The 9,514-nt window shown below is 53.1% G+C and overlaps 1 pseudogene across 1 annotated transcript; it reads right to left on the minus strand.

Moving 5' to 3' along the window:
* Positions 1 to 8,462: 8,462 nt before the first annotated feature.
* Positions 8,463 to 8,982, minus strand: LOC308253278 (peptidyl-prolyl cis-trans isomerase A-like; annotated as a pseudogene). Its single transcript has one exon. The product of its transcript is annotated as a peptidyl-prolyl cis-trans isomerase A-like (transcript).
* Between the last annotated feature and the right edge of the window lie 532 nt (positions 8,983 to 9,514).

Genomic DNA, 9,514 nt, shown 5'->3' on the forward strand with positions numbered 1-9,514 from the left:
CAGTGGCTATCTTGGTTTCAGCATGAAAGTGCCGTAGGCTATGGTGGAAATTCGTGATAAATGCCATTCCTCAGTCCTGTCAGTTAGAGTCGGCTCATCTGGTGCTGACTCTCTGGCCATGCTGACGCAGGTCAGCCGGACCTCCAGCAAGCAAGGGCCAGCAGAGAGGCGGACGCCCAAGTGAAGCTGTCGGATGGTAGTCGAGGGTGGGAACTGAGGGACACCTGTTGAAGCCTAACTTTTATTAATTCTGCTCACAGGGACAGAGTTCCTGACTTACTCTCAGTTCTTGTGTACACACACCATTTCAGTTTAAATGTGTTCATCAACATTTTCCAAATACTGTACTGAAATCCAATATGTTTTGTTGCCTAAACTCTTTAGAATTGAGGTGCACGTTCCAAGATGAGGAGTTCCCCCTTTCATGCTCATCCTCGTGCCTCTGACTTGCGCTCCCTGCACGTCCTTTGACCTTTTCCTACTGGACGTCAGCAGAACTTGGCCTGGACATGACCTGCTTCTCCAATCACTTGAACTGCCTGCGCTACCAGATCCCAACGTTGACTCTGTCAAGACACGTGGCAGTGCGTTACCAAGGGCACAGTGTGTGGCCAGGGGGCCCTGAGTCGGGACTACTCTGGGGTGACTGCCATCTGGGTGGTAATTTAGGGATGGTGCCCATCTGGCCTGGCAGGTAAGCCACTCCACTGACCCTGGCAAATGCAGCGAGCACCACACACCTGCTTCACCCTGCCTGCCATCGGGAGGGCAGAGTAGCTGGAATTCTGTTGATCTGGACACTTTTCACTACATGAACCAAACATGTTCATTGTAGAACCAGAGCATAAATAAAGAGGGAGGGAAGGCCATTCCAGGGTGTGGTGAGCCCTGCCAGGTTGCCCTCAATCACCTGCTCGCCGCCTGCTCTCCCTCTTGGTCTCGGAGGAGCTCACAACCACGTGTTGGGGCTTCATTTGGCCTGAAGTGTGTGACCTCAGGGTGACACTTCGCCTGCCTGTCTCACTGTAAAGTTGGGACAATAGTAAGCTCCCCTCTGGCTCCTGTGACCTCAGGAAGTTCAGGCTCCAGGTCATCCTGACTCCGGCCCCTGCCTCTACTCTTAGTCTGTTCTGCTCCAGGAGGGCCCGGACCCCAGACCTGGCCCCACATCCTCTCACACTCAGGAGCTCACACACATGCTGCTCTGTGAGGGTCGGGGACCCCAATGGAGCTGGGGTCCCGTTAACACAGCAGATGGGCGAGAGACCACAGCTGCCTGGAGGACACCCCTGTTCTTGCCTACCCACCTGCTGACTCGGGGCTGGGCTGTTACAAAGAGGCAGCCTCTACCCCAAGGGCCCTCAATCTGTATTTTCTGAAAAATTCAGACAACCAAATCCAGCTATTAGGAGTTCTGCTCCCTCAAGCTCTTAGAGAAAAGCCCTAGGCCGTGGCCACCTCCTGCACCATCCAGGAGCCTGGGGTGCGGACGGGGGCTCGGAGGGGCTTCAGAGAGGCCGAGAGAGGCCTTGGAGACAGCAATCACCCAGGTGCACACACAGGCATTTGAGTTTTCTCCGTGGAGCTGAGGCACATGCTCACCTGCGAGACGGGGAGCATGTCTGTCCCTGGGGCCTGTGTCTCTGGAGATGGTCACTTCACGGGAAGACTGTGGTTCCTTGTTGCTGAAGCATTTTCTTTTCTTCTTTTTTTATTTATTCTGTCAAGTTTTATTTGCTCTTCGGCCCGGCCCCGCCCCTGGACCCAGCCCCGCCCCCGGCCCATCCCGCTCCCTCAATCGCCAGTCCCTTGTCTTCAATCTCTCATCTCCACAGACAACTGGTCAACCCAATCACTCTGACCCGCCACCAGAGACAAAATACAGGCCGGGTCTTTTCTTCTTTTTTAAAAAATAATTTTTTATTTATTTCAGAGAGGAGGAGAGAGATAGAAACATCAATGATGATAGAGAATCATTGATCGGCTACCTCCTGCATGCTCCACTCTGGGGATCCAGCCTGCAACCTGGGCATGTGCCCTGACAGGGAATCGAACCAGTGACCTCCTGGTTCATAGGTTGATGCTCAACCACTGAGCCACACCAGCCTGGCTGAAGTCTTCACGTGCTTGTTGCCTGTGTGCATTTCCTTTCTCTGGGTCGTGTATTCATTGTGTCCACTGAGTTCTTGTCTTTTATTTGCAGTTTTGCAAAAGCTGATTTACTGTCTGTCACTTCTCCTGACACTCTGTAAATATTTCCCTTGTCTCTGCACCGGCTTTAGTTTGGCTTTTCTTTCTTTCTGTGGTGCCAACATGTTTCATTACTCAGATGTAGCTGAACTTAGTCATCGTTTATGGACTTTGTCATATTCTTTTCATAGCACTGGGGTAGAAAACAGTTCTGCTTTCTGCCTGGGAGACTCCTGACCTTAGGAAACCATCTGGTGAGACCAGCAAGGAGGCCACAGGACACAAACCAGGAAGTTCACACCAAGGCCAGAGCCTCGTGCTGGTGATGGACTGACCGGTGCCCTGGGAGAGTGTTGTGAGTCACCACACCTGCCCTGGAGGCACTGCCTTAAGCTGCGGGAGGAGCATCTGCCTCCAGGCAGCCCCCACTGGGGCTGGATTAGCAGCCTATGGTGTGAGCTCCTCATAAAGGGAGGGTCCTAGCAGTGACCACAGGGCAGAGGTGCCTGAGGGTTGCCGGCACCCTGGAAGCCCGTGTGTGACTGCGGCCCACTCTGCTCCCAGAACCCCAGCCTTCCCATAGATCCTCCGAACACACCCCACCTGGATCCCGGGTGCCTAGCGATGCCCCCTACCACCTGCAGGCTCCCTCAAGTCTACCATATGCCTGCCCTGAGGGTGCAGAGGAAGTGTGGCAGCCCAGAGGCAACCCCGTGACTTTTGCTGCCCCTGAGGTGCTGGGGACCCGGCCAGCCTGGGGTCCGTGGGTAGGTATCCCAACACCCATGTGCATCCATCAGCTCAATAGGGAGGAGATGGGGTGCTGCCTGGGAGCAGCCTTGTACAGGGGACCTCATGCTACAACCGAAAGGGAGGCACAGGTTACCTGGGAGATGCCACCTGCGAGCACCTGGGCAGACAGTCTCCTCAGGTGTGAGCACATGCCTGCCCCCACCTCGTTGGCTTTTAGGAAATAGCTTCTGCTGGAAGTGAGCCTAAGGCATGGAGCCCAGGGCCAGGGGAGGATGACCGACCACAGCCTGAGGAGTCCAGCAAACACAGGGCCAGACCTGCTCGGTTCCCGTCTCCAAGTCGTCAGGACACCTCTGCCCCAGCCCAGGTCCCACTATTGGGAACAGAGCACCTGGGATCTCACAGGAGGCAGGCGCGGCTGTGCCTGGGTCTCCTGTCCACATGGGGTGGGCAGGGTGGGGGGGATAGGGCTGTTGGAGGGGCTCACTGGCCCCAGCTTTGCCTCAGCCTCTGATGCTCTCTCCCCAGCACTGCACTTTCTGCCCACCTGCCTGTTTCTGAACATTTTGGCCATTTTGTCACCTGGCCTTTCCTCCCCCAGAGCTTCATGGCAGGAGATCAATGACTCACACCCTGGCCACCTAGCCTCACCCTGTCAGGCCTCTGGGCTCCTTGGCTGTGCTTCAAGCACTTGCCCTTCCCTGGGCGAAAGAGAAAGTGACCGAGTCCTTGAAGGAGCCACGTGGTGGTGAGAGCCTTGCTCAGGTGCTCAGCGGTGCCTGGAAGTCGGGAGGTCCCCAGGTGGGGGGCCGGATGCACTTTGCCCTTTGGTCAGAGGCTCTCCTAGCGGGGGCAGGGCAGTGAGGGTGGTGTCCAGGCGTGGGCGGCAGGCTCTCTGTGACTGGGGAAGGAACCTGGTGGTGAGCTTAGTCATCCTGGCTAAGGACGGCACCCTGGGGGGATGCCTGTGCTGTGGGTGGGGTCACTGGAACCGCGGACCAGCCCGCTGTGCCAGGGCATGGGGCAGCCCTTCCCTGTGTCCACAAGAGCTGACCCGAAGGCACGTGTCCTGGGCCCCTGGCCTTGGTAGGGTCCCTGAGGTCTGGCTGGAATGACAGGTTCCAGTGCATGGGGCACAGGGCACGGGGGACGTGCTCAAGGTCAGCCACTCAGCAGCTTGCGGTGAAATGGGCCTGCACCTTCACTGCTCTGCCCATGGCCAAGGCTCACCCACCTGCACCCCACAGTCACGTTCCCCAGGCCCTGCCAGGAGCACGTCTTCCCAGCCCTCCACTCAGGCTGGTCACATTCCTTCCAAGAGCACATGAAGGGCTCTCAGAGAAGCAAACTAACAGGAGAGTTCTCCAAGCCCCACCTTGTGTCCCCAGCAGCCCCTGAGGCCTGGGACCGGATTCTTCTGAGAAACGTGGACAGGTACCTCCCCGTCCCTGGTAGACAGGTCAAGAAAGGGGGAGCCAAGGCGTCCTGGTCCCTGGCTGGGTCTTGCCTGGTGGCAGCTGTGAGTTCACACCTCTCTCAGGTACTTAGGGGAGCAGGTGACTTAGGGGAGCAGGTGACTGTGGGGAGAGAGATCCTTGTTCATGGAACTCCTCAGCACCATCTCCTGAGCTCCCAGGCACCTCCGTGGAGTGCTCCAGCCCAGGGAGGGCTCCGTCACAGTGTCTGTGTGACCCTGAGTCAGCAGAAGTCACGTTGGCATGTGGGTTCTGACTCAACAGTTGTGGGGTGGCTCACATCTGCATTTCTCCAGGCTCTGAGGGCAAAGGTGACTTGCTCATAGATTAGGGACTGGGCATGTGAACGTCAGAGCACCTCTGGGTGACAGGGTGCGGGGGTCTGAGCAGCCCAGGCAAACCAGCCAGCCTCATGGAGACGGAACCCACTGCCTCCAGTAAGACTCCTGGGATAGGGACTCCTGGGGTTCCCAAGCCCCAGCCCCCAAAAGGGTCACTTGGGTCACTCCGCCCTGGCAAGGGACAGCTTCTCAGAAGGTGTCGTGATTCAGAGGATAGTGGTTTTGTTAAAATTACTCATTGTAAAAAGACCCTGGAGAATATTTATATGCAAAGTTTAGAAAATAAATTCACTCAGATTCCCACATCCAGAGAACACTACAGATACCAATTTTGCTATTTTAAAAAATGTTTTTAAATAAAATCTTTAAACTAACTTACAATATCCCTGACGTTTTAGAGAGTTTTTCTGAGCCATGAAATACATTTCACACATGGTTTTTATGGGCAATGTTACAATGAGATGCTGGAAATAAAGTTCAAGGTTTAAAACAGAGCTTAAATCATGATGACTAGTTCTCAGTCTTCAGTTTTTTCTTTTTTCTTTGGTTCTAATGTGTGCTGGTTTCCACTTGAAATCACGTGGGAGAAAGGAACTTTGGGGAAAACTCGGCTCGCAGCGCCCCCGTGTGGTGCGTGAAGTTAGGACGGGAAGGAGCTTGGCTCTGGGACAGTCTGCCAGGGGCAGCCCTGCAGTCCTCCAGCCTTGTATTATGGGGACTTGCTTTTCAGTATTCTGGTTGCCTTCAGCCTGTTCTTCTGGGCAAGTCTGGGGTGCCCGCCAGTCTCGGTGCCCCTGGAAGAGGAACAGCAAGGCCAGGGCTGGCCAGAGTGAGTGGGTGGGAAACTCCCAGGTGGGTGCTTGTGAGGCACGTGGTAGGAGCAGAACCTACCACTTTTCAGGGAGGGCCGATGACCAGAAGAAAACCCACAGAAGAGAAAGATGCGATGATAAACAAAACTGCTCACCACCACAGTCAGGAGCATAAAGAGGGAAACAGAAGTGACCCACTGGACAGGCAGCATTTCAAATGGATGCCAGCTCAGTGTTGGGGTTGGGAGGGCACGTGTGTGGATCGAGGGCCACCTACACCTGGGTTATTTCAGTTTCCCCATCTCATGTTTGGGTGAGGTAGATTTGATAAGAAATCATGTTGTAAAAAAAAATCTCCTTATAACCTCACATATAAAGAGTTTGGACTGTTAATGGTTGTTTGAGATTTGAATCAGTTTTTTCCTCTCACTCCCTCCACCAGAAGAACCCTTGCACTTCTGTGAATCTATCACACCTCCGCCCTGCTCTTCACGGGATGTCCAGACTTGCGTATCCCAGCCTGGTCTCCTGCTGGTCCACCCCATCCCAGCCATTCTCACTTCCTCTGGCCTGGGGGTCACCAGGATTAGGATGGCAGGGTGACTGACTGGGCCTGCACCCCAAGACACCCCAGGCTTCCAGGTAGAGCCCAAAGGAAGTGTGTAGATATGTGTAGGTGAATGTGTCAGTGTGTGTCTGTGAGGATGTGTATGTGTGTTATTTGTGTACATGTGTGTATGCTTATGTATGTGTGTGAGTGTGTCTGTGTGTATATACACTGAGTGGCCAGATTATTATGATCTCTGAATGCATAATAATCTGGCCACTCAGTGTATATCTTATATAATAAAAGGCTAATATGCAAATTGTCCCCTCGACCAGGAGTTCGACCAGCAGGCAGGCTGGCCAACTGCCCATGTCCCCTCCCCCTGGCCAGGCTGGCCGGACCCCACCCATGCACGAATTCATGCACCGGGCCTCTAATATATACACACACACATACTGAGTGGCCAGATTATTATGCATTCAGAGATCATAATAATCTGGCCACTCAGTGTATGTGTGTATTTATGCATGTGAGTGTAAGGGTTAAATGCAGAAAATGCAGTCATAACAAATGGACAAACATGCTTGAGATGAGGAAATTTTTGTTTTTTATTTGCTTTTTACTGTGGAACTCTCTTCCTCACAGAACAGATAAAAGTTTTGTTCTCTCTGGAGCATCAGTGGGGGGCCCTTTTAGTGTTTATCTGGAAGTTCTGAGGTGCAGCTTTGAAAACCACTCCTTGAATCATAAAATTAAAAGCTTTGGCAATTCAAAAAACGCTAAAGCAAAACAAAAGCCAACAAAGACTTGTGAGGCTTATGTCAGAGGACCAACGTCCACCATGAGTAGGAAGACTTGCACGGAACCATAAGTTAAAATGTGCAAACAGACTCACAATCACCTAAAAGGATACAAGATACAATGTGGCTTTTGCCTTTGAAACTAGCAACCCATTTAAAAATAATACTGGTTGATATTGGCAAATATTCAGAGGAATGCATTTCAGGTACTTCTGGTGAAAGCACAAATCCGTGTAATTTTCCCGGACAGGAATTTGGAAAACATATCAAAAGCTTTAAAACTGGCTTTAGCCAGTTTGGCTTAGTGGATAAAGCATTGGCCCTCGGACTGAAGGGTCCCAGGTTTGATTCTGGTTAAGGGGATGTACCTCAGTTGTAGGCTCGATCCCTGGCCCTGGCAGGAGGCAACCTATCATTGTGTGTCTCTCTCACATTGATGTTTCTCTCTCTCTGTCTCTCACCCTCTCTTCTACTCTGTCTAAAATTCAACGGAAAAAAATCCTGGGGTGAGGATTAAAAAAAAAAAAGCTTTAAAATTGCATACCTTCTGGCCTAGAAAAATTCCACTGTTAGGACTCTGCTGTGTGGGTGATGTTGGGTGGGGGATGGAACAAACTATTGCCAAGTGATCCAAAGGCAGCCTGTGGCCTGTGTGTGTGTGGCCCAGGGCCTAAGAATGGCATTTACATTTTCCAAGGGTTGTAAAAACAGTCAAATAAAGGCTACCATGTGGCAGAGACCCTCAGCTCCAGAGCCATAGCAAACCCCTCAGTCTCTGTTCCCCTGGCCCCGAAGGGCCCGCCGGGCTCCAGGTCTGCAAAGTAAAGTGGCCACAGACAGATTCCCAGGAGAAAAAACATACGTGCTTATTTAATGTCAGTTTTATGTGGTTGGGGGGGAGCGGGTGGTTACACAAAAAGAGAAACCCTTCCGCCGGGTGTGAAGGATTTTATACCATTTGGACAGAGGAGAATGAATTTAAGAGAAGTGACAAGACAAAGGAGAGGGATGGGAAATTGGGGGAAGGCAAACACCCGGGGACTACCAGGATCGAGGGCAGTGGCTGGGGGTGTCTGGGACCCTCCTCATCTGTGTGATAGGGCTGGTCTCCCCTGTCTGGTCCCAGGAGTGCAGGCCTTCACAAGAGAACGATGATCTGGGATCAGGCAGAGAGGGGACAGCAGGGAGACCCTGTGAGTCTGCTTTTCCCCGAATGCCGCCAGCTCAAAACAACCGTATGTCAGAGCAGCAGCTGTGACCTGCAGTGGCCACTGTCTGCCTAGCCGGCCCTGGATGCATGTGCTTTACCTGCTTATTCTTTTTTTTTTTTTTTGACAGACAACTGTTTTGTTTTTATTTCATAATCATAAACTTAACTCTGCAATCCAGCTAGACTGGGAAGGGGGAAGGAAATTATGGAACCCAATAAACTGGCAAGAGCACAAAGATGATAGAACATTCCAAGCAAATCGGGGTGAAGGGGCGCTCTCCTGAGCTATAGAAGGAACGGTCTGGTGGTTAGGATAAAACACCAGTCAAATTTATTAGAGTTGTCCACAGTCAGGAATGGTAATCTTCTTGCTGGTCTTGCCATTCCTGGACCCAAAGCGCTCCATGGCTGTCACAATATCCATGCCTTCGTTCACCTGGCGAAGACCACATGCTTGCCATCCCACCACTCGGTCTTGGCAGTGTGGATGAAACACTGGGAGCCGTTTGTGTTGGGCCCAGCATTTGCCAAGGACAGGATGCCAGGACCTGTGTGTTTCAGGATGAAGTTCTCGTCCTCAAATTTCTCCCCATGGACTTGCCACCGGTGCCATTATGGCATGTGAAGTCACCGCCCTGGCACATAAATCCCGGGATGATCCTGTGGAAGCAGGAACCTTTATAACCAAATCCTCTCTCCCCAGTGCTCAGAGCACGGGAGTTTTCTGCTGTCTTTGGAACTTTGTCTGCAAACAGCTCGAAGGAGACGCGGCCCAAGGGCTCGCCATCGAGGATGTCGAAGAACACGGTGGGGTTCACCATGGCTGGTCATGGGCGGCTTCGGGGTGGCGGCGTCTGCAAAGCCTTTACCTGCTTGTTCTTGTGGGCTTGTCAGGCCCTTGGGGATGATGGCAGGGCACCAGCCTTTCCTGCAGGAGGAGAGGAGAGCCCCCGGCCCTCCACAGTCCCTCACAGTTCACGGTCTGGCCAGGAGGGGACCACGGCAGGAGTGGGGAACAGCATGCCTGGGATGCTGGCCAAGAAACCCTTTCCTCTCCCCTCAACTGGGGACTGTGCGGTTGGAGGTCAGACTACCTGTCCTCTGGACCAGGAGCCCTGCGGGTGGGTTGTGGAGGGGAGTGGGCATCAGGACAGGGGAGGGAGCCCCTGTACCAGGCTGGCCTCTGACCCTTACCCAGGCTTCCCAGGGTCAATGCAGGGTTCCAGGCCTGTCCCTAAGCCTCCCATTTGGTCAGCAGGGGCCCAGGAAGTGGAGTTTTAACAAGGACCACCCTTTGAATAACTGAATTAGAAGGTGTGGGGGCAGGACCTGGTTCACCAGGGAGGGTCAGTGTGGACTGGAGGCTCCCAGCCTTTCCAAGCACAA

This window comes from Plecotus auritus (genome assembly GCF_963455305.1).
Source record: "Plecotus auritus genome assembly, chromosome: 7".
Lineage (NCBI taxonomy): Eukaryota > Metazoa > Chordata > Mammalia > Chiroptera > Vespertilionidae > Plecotus > Plecotus auritus.